Source organism: Topomyia yanbarensis, chromosome 2 (assembly GCF_030247195.1).
Source record: "Topomyia yanbarensis strain Yona2022 chromosome 2, ASM3024719v1, whole genome shotgun sequence".
Taxonomy (NCBI): Eukaryota; Metazoa; Arthropoda; class Insecta; order Diptera; family Culicidae; genus Topomyia; species Topomyia yanbarensis.
In genome coordinates this window covers 38,618,810-38,633,465 of record NC_080671.1, presented here as the reverse complement: position 1 = coordinate 38,633,465, position 14,656 = coordinate 38,618,810, and the positions used below count along the sequence as shown (strand labels likewise).

At 38.0% G+C, this 14,656-nt stretch overlaps 1 protein-coding gene and 1 non-coding gene across 4 annotated transcripts in view; one reads left to right on the top strand and one right to left on the bottom strand.

Annotated features, from left to right (window-relative positions):
• The window catches only part of LOC131683070 (disintegrin and metalloproteinase domain-containing protein 10-like), a 257,886-nt gene that overhangs the window by 9,439 nt on the left and 233,791 nt on the right, over positions 1-14,656 (bottom strand). The gene's annotated exons all lie outside the window — the stretch shown is intronic.
• Trnae-cuc (transfer RNA glutamic acid (anticodon CUC)) lies at positions 11,796-11,867 on the top strand. The gene has a single exon. It is a non-coding gene; the product is annotated as a tRNA-Glu (tRNA).

Here is a 14,656-nt window from a genome sequence, read left to right as displayed (position 1 = left end):
GACAACAGATGTTCACACCAAACTTTGCAATGTTTTGTTACTTTAAAGTTCGTCTACTCTGCTTGTCTGCTTCTCGTTTTTATGGAACACGATGGTGTATCTGTCTTATTTGACCTTTGATTTTTCGCAGGTGGTGCTGCCTATTGGTTTGGAGGTATTGGAAGTGATTAAATGATTGTAATTCTACGTGTTCTGTGTTGCATATGCATAAAGCATAAGCATAAGAACGTAATTCTGCGTGTTCTGCGTTGCACGAAAAACAAATCGACGAAGATGTGCTTTCCTCCGTATCATGAAAGACAACAATTGTTTGAATTTTCAGCAAGAACGACTAAGTCAAAAGATATGAAATATGCAAAATTTATAGGTATTCCAGAGCGAACCTTTGCTAGGCAGGCTTATATAAGCACGATCGAAAGGGAGAGTAAAACTAGCACACATTTATTGTACTGTGACGACGTGTTGCATATTTTTACTACAGAACAAATCCTACTGCTTCGAACATTCTCCTTGTAACGATATCAATACTGAATTTCGTGCATGAAGTAGTAACATGTGTATGGTTTTGCTTGAGCTTGAGCTTGTGCGACCACCCCTTGCTGCTTACTCCGTTATCGATCGGGACTAGCTGAAGTTGCACAGGGAATCAGTAGATAATTTATACTTGGGATTAGTGAAACATCTTTCAATGTGCAACTCCTGGTAATCCTAAAGTGTTTCTGATCAATACCGGCGCCGGCCAGGCCCGAACGTAGATCGCGGAAGGAAAGGGAAGGAATGGTTAGTCCGATACTTGCTTTTGCTAGAGGCCGTATATACTACTGCGCACTCCACAAGTATCACGGGAGGAGGATATTTTTGTTAGTAGAGTATAGAAGTTGGATAATACTTCTTATTTACGACGCCAGAGAGGTGACTCTACTACCTGTACTAGATATCGATCCACCAATTTCATGGACCGGGGACCCAACCGGCTTTACTTCCCTTCCGAAGGAAGACGTGACCACAGATTTTTTCACCTCAGAAAAATCTCAACGATCTCGGCTGGAATTGAACCCAGGCCAACTGGAATGAGTGTCGGTCACGCTTACCACTCAACCACCGGCGCCGTCCAGTAACATGTGTATGGCTTTGCAAGTTTAAACCTCATTTTTACCAGTAGTAAATGTTTCAACTCCTACATTGACGGTCGAAAGCGGCACTTCATAAAATCAACCGCAACGGTATTTGTCCACGAATGAGACACTCTGCTTCTGTGACTTATTCGTATTTTAACTTTACGTATAGAAACGATATTTTCATATCTGAACCGAGAAAAAAATATTTCAACGAGAGCATAATTGTAATAATTGTACGATAGCTAATCGACAAATCGTGGGAATTAAACCACTTCTTCAATGACTAAAAACTAACCAACTGATGAACTGATATGCTCCACTGCTATTGGATGCAGTGTGATTCTACTCCAGAAAAGATAATTATTCCAGGAACGTTTTTTTGTTACATATATTTAATAGCTATACTTAATATGTATGCAACGTGACACTTGGCGCGTTATGCTTTATTTGTTCACTGTTAATATGATGAGCTAGGACCTAATATCTGAAGAAATACGTATCCGAGATATACAGATCTGACTAGGACAATGGCTAATGTTTCACGTTTTCAGTCAATGGGTAATCGATTGGTTAGATGGAATCTTCAAATAGTTATAAAGAGGAACAAATACTTTCATAAAAAGTTGAAATTGCGGGGTTGTTGCTGGGTATGTGGCCTTCGACTGGCAGGGTCGATTCTAACTGGTGCGGATGTTTTTATCACTGGCTGATGAGTCGGTGATTCTACTCACAAATGAATTCTCGACAAACATATGGTCGGTGTTAAGTCAGTCCGGACTAAGTGACAATATATTGATTTCGAGAAAAACGAGTTCAAAGTTTAAATCGCAGCATCCTTTACGTTATAATTGGGAATTGATTTTTGCCATAATTCTTCCTATTGCAAATCTAACAAAAGTCAAATGTAGATGAAGAAATTCTTTATTCAGTGCTATCATTAGCTCATTTTTTTATGTTTTGCGACATAGTCCGGTATGACTTAACACCGACCATATGATTATGGCGAAAAATCCACCTATCAAAATCCTCTTTGCAGGAAAATGCCGGACGAACCGTTATTGAACGAACGCAGTTCACAGCAGTTAACGAAAGAGGAAAATGTTCTTTTATGTTTACTACCAACAGCGGTTATTGGCAACTAACGGTTTGTCCAGAATTTCCGCTAAAAGTGAATTTGGACAGTTGGTTTATACACTAATCATAAGTTTGTCTCGAATTTTTTGATTCGCTGGAAAGGGGGGACATGTGAACCCTGTTTGTTGTTGATTCTTTTGACCAGAGCTGACACCTATGAGAAAATTAATTGATATAATTTAATTTAATTTTTTCGAACTCGAACCCGAAAATTTTAAAATTAAGACCCTGCGCCCAGCCGAACCGAATAATTCCAACAGTACAAAACAAAAAATCCAGAATCTGAAAATTTAACAACCTGAATTTTTATCAAGTCGATGACCTCAAATCCGCATCTTTTGAAAAAATAAGTTTAATAATTAATCCCCCTGAAACTAATTATGAAGAATCAACTCTTTAAAAACTAATATGTTGAGATTTGGTTTCTTCGGTAAAATTATTGAAAATGGTATCAAACAATTTTGTAGAAGACATGAGTTGTCTATGTATGCAGTACAGCGATATAAAGAACAATAAATATGGGATTTGATTACATGCAATTCTCTTCAATATAACTGTTTATTGTTTATTAGTTTTAGAGACTCGAACCATGGATAAAAATGTGTATTTATTTATTCTAAACAAATTTGGAGAAGGTCAAAGAAATTTCAGAGTTATCGTAAACTTCTTTTTAAAATTTTGTTGCAAAAGACCTTGTTTGTAATATCATTCCAAACAACATTACTGAAGACATTAAGTCTCAAAATAATGCCTTTCGAAGAGATGATCGTTCATAATTACTTCTAGGGGAATTAGCCACCAAAACTAACTTATCAAAGGTGCGTTGTATTATGTCATAAAACTTTTTTGAAGATGCTCAACCGGGAAAGTTTACGGTTTCAAAATTATGTAATCTTGACCTAAAAAACTGTTTTTGAACATTTATTTAAGAATCATTGATTTTAGTGAAAAACGTCCGAACGCAACTTTGTATATCAAACCTAATTACGCCATTCAATTTAGTAATAAGATGCGCATCGTCGCTGTTGTGTTACCTTATGACAAGCGCCATTTTGCACATTTCGAGAAAAACGATTTTTAACGAAAAACGATTTGAGATTGAATATCATGAAGCTTATTCAGAGAAGACAATTGATGCTTCTACCTATTCTGTATTAATGTCTCAAATATTGAGGAATTCCACGAAGATCCGTCCGTAAATAATTAAAATCCTTATCGAACATCTTGGATTCCTATGAAACTTTACACATTTCATTTGCATGTAAGACTAAACCTTGTCCACAATCAGTAAGATTATTTTGACTCAAGAGCAATTTTTTAAAAGGGCGTAAACATTTCTGCGCGCATTAATTTCATTTTTTTTGCTCGATTACTGCATTTTATACAGCAAAACTTTCTGAGGACGAGTTTGAGAGAATGAATATTTATGTGCGAAAAAAAATATGCACTGAAATTTTTTTTGTCATTTTTCACAAAAACAAAAATTTGTGTTAAAAATTTAAATTGTAAAAAGACCCATTTTTTCTAATTTTTTATATTTTGTCAATAAAAACCTCAAGAGAAAAGAAACATTTTGAATGTGATTGAATGATGGAGAATTTATCGGTAAAAAAGTTTTTCTAGCAATAGCTTTATACATGTTTTTAGATTTCATGCTAATTGACACACAAAACTGTAATTTTATTATAGAATATAATTCTAACTCTCATTTTAAATCAAAATGTATTTAACAAAAATCTTCCAAAATGCGATAGTTTTCGAGATATTTGGAATTTTGTTCCAACAAAAAAGTTAATTCGTGTGATTATGCTCTTTTTAAAAGTTATTCGCGTTACCCAATTATAAAATGTCAAAAATCTAATATTTATCGTTTTAAAGACGTAGAAAATTTTTTTTCGGTATATTTGGATCATGGGGAAGCTGTTAAAAAAAAAATTCCTAGCAACAACTTTTGACATATTTTTTATAATTCTTACTATTTGCAGTATAAAATACAATTTTCTTTTTGAATATGATTCTAAACGCTATTTTAAATTGAAATGCTAAAAGCAAAAAATTTCTGAAATTTAGAAGTTCTCGAGATATTTCAAATTTTGTTTCAACAACACAATTCTTTTGTTTTCTTACGACCTTTTCAGAAGTTATTCGCGTTTCTCCATCAACAATAATAAGTTTTTCAAAAGGCCCATAACATTTCCTGTAACTTTCTCTTTGACATCAAGGTGATATTGTAAACCATTTGAAAAACGAAAACAATCAAAATACTATTCAACCATATTGTCTAATGATTAAACTAAATAGTTCGATCATATTCTGGTTGCTTTGAGTCAGGGAATCTAGAAAAAATAGTTATTTTTAGTTACAGTGTTGCCAAATAGGCAATATTTCCAGTTTAAAGCTAAAACTGCGTTTTTCTCCCAATATATGTATTTTTCTTTTGAAAATTATTATGCCATTGTGTTCCTACGACATTTTTACACATAAAAGCAACTAAAGCTTCATTATAACTTGAGCCGATCCCAAGATATAATGATTTGAAGCAATAAAACTCACAATTTCTAATCACTTTTCTCGCTATATTTCAGTAACCAAGCAAAATTTTAAAATTCTAGGAACGCCATCTTGTAGAGATTCGTTAGACGAGTAATGTAGCATATCTAACACAGTTTACCGCAAAATGGCGTTTGTCATAAGATATCACAACAGCGACGACATTATAAATAGCCACATACTTGACTTTTTATTATACCTCTCAAGCTCCAACCCCATTGGGTGGCTATTTTTCTAATTGATACTACAAAAGATCTTCAAATGCTAGAAACCGATCTTGACGTACCAGAGACAAACGGAAAACACCACTTTTCATAATTTGTTTTCTAGTTTTCGAAAAATGGATCACAGCACACTCAAGTTAGTTTTTTTTGTCGAACAGTGTAATATTAGTGACAACTCGTCAGATTTCGTACGCGCAGCCAGCAATTGCTCGTGGAGTCTTTTTGGAGGGGTATAGGAGCCTATGTTTCCTTATCAATTGCTTCTTGTAGGTCGTTTACGATAATATCATCATTGTTAATGATGACTTGACGCTCGCGATCACTTGTTCTGCATTGCTTCTTGTACTAACGAGTCACGAATGTGAACTCACCATCGTTGGTACTAGTTTCCTCGTCAATTGGGCTGGCTGTCGATTTTGAGGTACTCGTTCTGAACATATCAGACTTACGGTTCGAGCACCCATTCAGGAGTACACGCAAATACGTCAGCGTATAAACGTTAGAGCCCCTCGCGATTTTCCAAGCAACCTACGCCCACGAACTCGCAAACATGATTATACCCCGGTGATAAGGTGAACGTCTCAGCATTCATAAACTTACCAACGCGATCTCAAGCGTCAACCTACAAACTCCCGCGCTCGCGCCATTATCAGTTGGGATCGTTTCTATCCTCTGTATCAACAGTATTAATTAATAAAAAAATAATACTGAAAAATTGAGAAAAAATAACTCCCATATCCATTAGACAAAACGTTCCATGGCGACATGACCGGGAACTCTAGTGATATGGAGTAACTCACTCCCTGTCAGAATGTGATCCATATACCGAAAACTAAATGAACGACGGTACGCGAATATGTGAATGGCCGCAGGGTTTTAAAATCGATTTTATACAAGCGAAGTCACATACACGCGAGCACACGCGACAAACATGTCGACATACGAACGCTTAAGCCCTTCGTGATCATCCACGCACACCTATGCCCGCGATCGTGCATACTTGATAACACTCCGGTAATTATGCGGACGTTTCAGTACATACGAAGTTACAAACGCGGTCTCAAACGCGAACCTGCAAACGTGCGAGATTACGAATCGGTCTCGTCCGGAAATGTTTACTCTTCATTCTAGCAACTTAGGTCCATACATCCAGTTGGACTAATCAAAATATCAAAGCTCATATCCACTAGACTATACGATCTACTGCGACATGACGCTGGTGATATGGAAGAACCCACTTTCTTCTAGAATCTGTTAACGCACAAATGCTTGTGCCCTTCGCGATGATATACGCTATCGTGAGTCTCTATGCCCACACATACCTGAACCGTAGAATGAATATCACGTTCAGAATCACGGCCCGCTACAATTGGCCTAAAGCAGTGTTTTAGTGAGCGCCATTCGCCTGTCTCGTCTGCAAATTGTAGTATGTGATTCTGACGGGGAGCCCTTCCGAGAACCTAGCTCTACAGCTCCAGTAGGACAACTCTCGAAAAAAAAGAAACTTAAAATCTCTGAATATTTGAATCTTGAGACTTGGAGAATTTCTGGATAGTAATGGAGGGAGGATTCTTGATTATTGATGATTGACATTTATTGATTTGAAGCTGTTTAGGATTTTTGTATCGTCGAACCTTTAAATCATTCAATGTTTTACTTTTTAGTTCTATGGATCAATGGAACTTTTATAGATTTTTATTTCGATTTTAGAATTTTTATTTCGATTTTGGAATCGTTGAATCTTTGATATTCCATATTATTTGAATGTTTGAGCTCGCTTCTTCAGAATTTTGAATTTGGTTTGTAGACCTCCTTATCATTCGATAAAGAACCTAGTAATTTTGAAAATTGTTTTTTTTTACTTGAGATCATTGCAACTTTAATATAAATATGTGTAATGAGTCTACCTTCTCATCTCACCCAGAGCATCTAAAAATCGGTTCACTACAGATACTAGTGAAGCAGCCAATTTTTCCTACTGCTCTCTGTCGCTGTCCATTGCAGTGCATATAAAAAAGTATAGTTGCCCCTGCCTACTGCACCATGAGTGTCACACAGCAAACAGTAGCCCTACTGCGGGAGTATCGAGTTGCTATTGATTTTTCGGAATGTCCCGTAAGTCCATCTAGCAGAACATTATGGTTTCGTTCAAACCAAGATAAAATCACAAATGACCTGAAAACTGTGAAATGCTCGTATTTGAGCGCAACGCAAACACGAATCGACTGCCTCAATAATTCATTGTAACACTTCCTTTTGCCAATGACGATGCGTTGACCAAAGATGGCAGACGCTACCCTAACCGGCTTCAAATGGGAATGGTGATTATATAAATAGGGCGAAAATGGGCTAATTGCCCTATCTACGGATCTGGCAGTTACAAATATTCACTCAACAACGATTGCACCCAGTGTCTCCAAGTCAATAACCCATCCAAAGAAATGAATGCCAAGGAGAGTGAATAATCAAAGGCGAACCCATCAAAACCAAAAGCCAACAAGAACATTCTACTGTCAAAAACAAGAAAGCTGCCAGTCTACTTTCTCACCTCGATCAGGTTGGAAGCCTACATCCTTCTGCTTATAAACAATTCAGTGTACCAAACGAAAAAAAATCGTTTCTGCCTACAGTCTGCTGTCCACACTTACCGCACCAGTACTAGAAGCAAGCAACGCTATCGACAAGTAACAGTTGCCCCTAGTTAATGTGAACAATAGAGCACCTTTATTTTAATCGGTGCTGTATCGATCGTTTGTTTCAGGATGGACGAACTTCATCAGTAAAATTCGAACAATCTATGGTACAAAACAGTGACCGCCTGTTCTACAAATTCTCTAATCCACCAAAATGATCTCGACGTCGAACATTTGTTAAAGGTGCAAATGCAGCTTCCAATTTCACCACACACGTAATACAGTACTGATACCGTTCAAAACTCTGGAGCGTAAAGTTTTGCTATGGATAACAACATCCAGCACGTCGTTGAGCATGACTATGATAGAATCAAGATATCAGTTTATATGGACGACGATAAAATTGATGTTCGTCTGCCCGATTTATCTACGCGTAATAGCAATCAGTTCACTACAATCATCATGTCGGAATATGGAGAGGAATATTTTTTTCCAAATATTTCCAAAGGCGTTCGCGTCGACAGAATGTGAGTGACGAAGCCATTTTTTGAACTTTCAATGCGAACTAGAAGACGTCACCAAATCTCAAATCACGCTGTGCACATATGAAGGGCTGACTTCTACTTGTCCGTTCTGTGACAAGAAGACACACTGAAAACCATGTACAAAAACCTCTAACAGAACAACATCAATAGCAATCAAATCAACACGCAGCCCTCATCAACTAAATCACAAACAACCGTAGTTGCTGAACGCAATTTTTTGCAGATTTCATTGATGTTTGAACCGCCGCTACAAACCGTTTGTGCTTCAGGAATATGCATTAGATATTGTATATTGCATTTGATTTCAGTACATGAGTTTTCCTCAGCGGGTTCTAAGCATGGTTTCAGGAATGTGCCATCTAATCACAGAACTAGGGTGTATTAATTTATCCTTGATATGTGCAAGTCTGTGCAATTGTTTCACTTCTTTGAATAGTGACATGATATTTTAATGGCGATATCTCAAGTACGCTATTCCAAATCGTGTAACCGAATCTCGATTTTCCCGTCGTCCATATATACGAGGATCATGATTTTAACGCACACACAGCCAAGATTTATTATGCTAAATGAATCTTTTAATCTGGGTTAATTTATTGAACGCTATCAGTGTTGCATACCTCACATGATGGAACTGAATGAAACTGTTACCCGAAACTTCGTCTAAGTTCAATGTTCATCTTCAATCTATGTTTCACACCGTGAATGCTCAGTCTATTACAAAAAAACTACAGTCGTAATTTCATTTATATCCCAATCTCGCACAGTACTAATTTCAAGGTATCAGTTTTTCATTAATTATTGGAAAGTATTCGGAAACTCAGATTGAATTCACATCATCCGTTTCGTTCCATTTCACTTCCTTTGAATCTTTTTCCCTGTGATCTACAACACAAATTAATGTATTATCTCTCCTAACCGACACTTGTGTCAGTCTGGTGTTGGGACTACGAATCTCATCATACGAATTTTGTTGAAGCAGGATACGGACCACACGCTGGAAATATTTGGCCTAGAAGATCTTTGGCAATCGCACGATACAATAAGTGTAATCAAATTACATATACCACTGTTAAGATTTAATCGCACGTTTATAGATATTTTCCAATGTATCTTTAAATTTCAAAGTTCCTTAACAAAAATTATGACATGTGTTGACGGGAAAACCAAGCTGGCTGACTTATGAAACGTTTAGCGTTGAACTAACAAGTTGCAGCTTTAGTAACACATTTCGAAGGTCCGTCTCTGGGATTTCCTTGTAGAAGGCTTTTGCGTGAGCCCATTATGACTGTGGACGCATTTGAACAGACTTTGCCAGCAGTTGTTGGTCGAATGATATGCCAATTTTAATCCGATTATGAAGAGTGTCATACTGTTCTGGTAATTACTCGGACACTAATTGATGGTCATTCCTAATAAAAGTAGTTATTAAAACACTACTTTTTTGAACGCTACAGTGACACCTCTACAAACTGCTAAACTAATCGAAACCTTTAAACAACCACTACGGAAATAGCCCTTGTTTCGTTCTACTCCAAACCAAAAAAGAAATCCAAAACTCACCCGGGCAGAACAATTTCTGTACCTCATCCAGATTCGAGTGTGGGAAGTAAAACATGCTCTGTTTTGCCTGCCACAACAAGGCCACCCCGCACGTCCCGCCAGCTGTTTCCACCTTTGATTATGAAATGCCGTTTTATTTCCCTATGACCAGAACCACCCACAATGCTTTCGTGTTCTATATAAGTTGGCGATTCAATTTCTCGTTCTCTGCTGCAGCAACTCGTCCTGACTAACCTTCGCAGAGGGCCAATCGTATGGAACGAGAACCAACCCTCCCCAGGCAGTAGGTAATCTCGATTCTCGACCGACTTTCAACTGCGAAACGATATGACGACATTTCCGGTCGGGAAAACTGTAAACTAAGGAACTGGCATAGGAGGAAACCGTGTACTAACCTACCACCACATGTACCGACACATACACACATATGCAAATACACATCCACTCGAGTTCGCAGTCGTACGATATTTTCCTTTTTAGAACAAAAAAAATATGCAACACATGCCACTCATCCGGTGGGAAACTGAAAATGAGGTTTCTCTTTCTTTTGAACTTGTTCAATTCCTTTTCCCACGGGGTATGGTGGGAGGGCTTCGCCAGGCCGGTTCCACAGCGTTGGGGGTTGTGTAGCTGCGGATATGACAAGCTTGGGCCCGTTTTCCGATGTGCACCTGACAGTTGTGATGTGCTGTTTCGTCACATGTGCACAACAGTACCGCTGGCGCTGGAAAAGTGGTGTAGGTGGGGAGGGCTTTTCCCGGCATTATAGTCCATTTAGCAGAAGGAGTAATCAAGTTTTATTCCACTTCCTGGCTGCTTGTAGAAGGTACCAAGTTAGTTTGTATATTTGCGGTTTGTGCCAGGCCGATCATTACGGAAACGGAACAGCAACGTGGGGGAGTCGATTTGATTCTATATGAATGATACCTGGTTTATTTAAGTTGGAGTATTTGCACTTTCTGCAGTGGGTTGCGTGTCAAGAGGACGTTTTGTTTGCATAATCTGTTATTATATGTAATTGTGCGTTTTCGAATTTTGTATTTAGAAGTAGCAGCTTTCCGGTCGAGCTAATTTGTACGTTAAGAAAAAAAATCTACAAAAAGATTATTTTGAATAGAACAACAAATCGTTTTCAAATTTAAAATTTTTAAACCGTGAATTGACAATTGATTCGACAAACAACCAAGGTTGCCCTATATCCATCCGTTTGGAGTTAGTTGATTGAAAAAAGATACAAGTGATTAATGAATGATTTAAAAACCTCAGATCGCAAAACAAAACATGCTATTGGAAGGACAATGCCGTACCGATAAAATTGTAATTAACAATACGTAGCCACACCAAGCAAGGTTAACCCAGCCAAGCAACGCTAAGCTTTGTATTGGCTGGCACTAATGGGCATATATACGAGGGGAAACCCTTCCACCCGAAAGACTGCGATTACCGGAAAAGAGACAATACGATCACTGCGGGGGTGCAATGGCCTGTACCATACCGAAACCAACGGACCGTATTGCATAAGCGAACCGTTTTTCCGTTCATGTGCTTAAAAATGGCTGGGAAAATTATGGATGTAATTATCATGCTCACTCAGTGTAATAATATAATTCAGTAATGGGCGACTGAACGTGCAAAAACATATAAATATAGCCAGAATGAACTCGGTGACTGAACCCCGCCATTCTTCTCTCAGCCACGGCGTTGAGATCTAGATTTCCTTTTATACTATGTAGCAGACCATACTGCAAACCCAGTCAGTGTATGCTACTGTTTTTCACTATTTTTCACCCGTACGGAACGAAACCCAGCAAATTCAATCCAACATTATTGAATTGCTTTTTGTCAGTCTGCTCCGTCTGCGTGAGATGTACAAAAATAAACTCCATTCAGTGTCATTTTTTGCTGAGTCTTAAGATGAGGTTAAGTTGAGTGTGTCATTTAGCTATTAAATTCAATTTTTAATCAACGATAATCGCTTGTGATGGCTTGATAAGCAGTCGTATTCCAAGGGGCCTCTGAGCATCAACATCCCATATTGTCTAGTGGTTAGGATATCCGGCTCTCACCCGGAAGGCCCGGGTTCGATTCCCGGTATGGGAAGCTTTTTTTTGCATTCCTGCTCTTCATTCAGCACATTTTGTTTAAGCTGCAAAGTAATCCACGCGCATGGTTGGGGTTGCATTGCATGCATGTTGAGTTGCATTCCTTGTTGCAACTAGGCGTCGAAAACAGAAACAAAACAAGGGCACTGAAACAAATGACTCAAATGAAGTATTTGAGTCGGGGCCGTGGGAAAGTTTCGTAACAACGACAATTTTCACGTGCTCTTTTATATGAAGGAGCCAGCTGCACCACAGCTGCAGTGAGCTTGACGGCGATGGTCAACTTACTCGGCACACAACAGGTTCGGGGAAATGCAGTTGGACTTTTTTGCATAGCATCCAATCACTGGCGGTGGTGATGAAGTAACTACCGGCACTTTTCGCGGAGATGTTGCTGCAAGCAGCTGACGTGTGTGTGTACGATATTCGACATTAAATCATATCAACTAGCACGGGTTGGACAGCATAGCTGTCAAAAATTGCAGCCAATCGAGTTTGTCGGTACAGTGACGGGAAGCATAGTGGAGAAGCCCATGTAAAGCTTGTGCGAGCTGCAGTGTTGCTGGATTGGCAGGTTGCTTCACAAATCTATTCAGTCAGCGTCTATAATCTCCATCATTGTGTTCGGAAATTAAACCAATAGAGTAATGAGCATATATCCGTCCTGCTTCTATTATCATCCTAAACAATTAAAACCGTTGGATAGAGCAGCCTCGGCCATCTTTGTTTAAGGTATTGCATTGACTCAAATGGTAGGGCGATTATTGACGCAATTTGCGTTTTCGTTGCGTTCAAATGCGAACATTTTACCGTTTTCAGATCATTTTTGTCATAATATTGGTTCTTAAGAACCGATATTATGATAATGCTGATGCCAACTTATAAGCAATTCATCGTTTTAGGCCGAGTAATTAATGGAATACTGCAGAACCATCCCTAATAGGGCAAGAATAAGTTCTGTATCTTACACTGTTCATATTCAGCTTTGTGAAACTGTAGCTTTTGAGTTTTTAGATGTTTAAATTTTTTACATAAACCCCCTTGAAAAACGAAGCAATATTCTTTCATGCAAAAGGGAAGTTAGTGTAAAACAAGCCATCACATTCAAGGTAGTCCAACAAAACGATGAATACTTGGCTGCATTATTTGACACATACACTAATGCATCACATTACCATTATCATCAAACAACTTTGGTGAAGACACAAACGCTGTAGGCCGTTACAAAAATTAGATAAACAAATTAAAAATTGAAAACTTACATGCATACTAGTGCCTCGCAGTGACATCATTCTGATCCAAGCTGTTAACCTGCCCTGCCCAATTGGACTTAAGAACAATTTTGGCGAAGAAACCCAGCAAATCACAAATCGTATAACAATGTAGAAAAAGACTCGTAATGATGTCTACAAAGAGTCAAAATCGTTACGACAGTCGAATTTAGTCTGCAGAAATTGATTTGTAACCGCATATAACTAGGAACATTATTTAATTACATTTAATTCAGAATCGCATTGAAGCACTAATTAAATCGTGCTCGATCAGTGTTGTTCGTAGAGCACTGACAAGCTACAAATATTTAACCCTCTGCTGCCCAAACCCGTCTTTTGGCGGGGTTCAGTAGAATCGCTGTAAAATCTACAATACACGATTTTGTGTTGTCAACTCAACTAAAACCTCTTCAAAACATTCCTACCTATCATACAAATACGTTATCTGCTTGTTGAAATCATGATATAAAATGATATTTGAGTTGAAAGTTGTAAACTTGAGGGAAACGAGAAAAAAAAATATTTTGCATGTGGTAATACAATTCAATTGGAAAATTATCTCACATTTTTGAGTTTTCAAAAAAATAAAAATTATTGGTAAGTTAGTTTACAATAGTACTTTGCCGTAGAATTGAAATTTGGTGTTGTACTAACTTGTAACTAAACTTATAGGCTAAAGAACTTACCCTGCCAAAGGCGGTCTTGGGCAGCTGGGGGAAAAATTCGTCTTCGAAGTACTTCCGACTTTAAAGTTTATGTGTTTATTTGGCTCTAGTTTTCTCAATTTTCTACCGATTTCAACTAAACCACTTGCAAATGATTGGGAAATTATTCAAGATTGTTTAACTATACTTGTCGGTCAGGTCAGAGAACCAGTTCTGGTTTTCTAAAAATTCTAGCTCGAAGTGTGTCTTAGCATAACCTGCTGGTCTCATAAACCATTCGTCGTATTTGCAGAACTCATCCAGGAAAGATTTGTAGTGATCAGTAGCATCGTCGTATTTGGCTTTTAGATACGGTTCCAGGAGGCATTGTAAAGGACATCCACACAATACCGAACGCCATATCAAACTTCACAGTTATTCGTATAGAATGCATGAGAGTACTGTAGCATTCTCTAGATTCTGTTCCTAGTTGCATTCGTGAATTTTTGGGACATCCTGAGACCGATTTCATAGAACATTGTAGAGGAAATATATTCAAAAAGCGCGACTCATATCAAATATTTGCACCTGAATATAACTGTAATATCATTTCAAATTACACCAAATCGATAATCAAGGAATAATAAGCATTTTAAATTATCTGAACATTTGCGGAAACTTTCCAACTGGGCCTGTCATTTGCGAGATCGGGTTCTTCAGACCACCTGTTCAATTTCGACGTGAGCAAATCTGTTGCTTCGAACACCAGATAAGATGAACTTGGCGTCCGCCACGATCCAATAGTATCACCTGGAAAATATACTGGAAATCGGATACTGAGGTCACAGACATATCTGTAAGTGTGTGTGTAC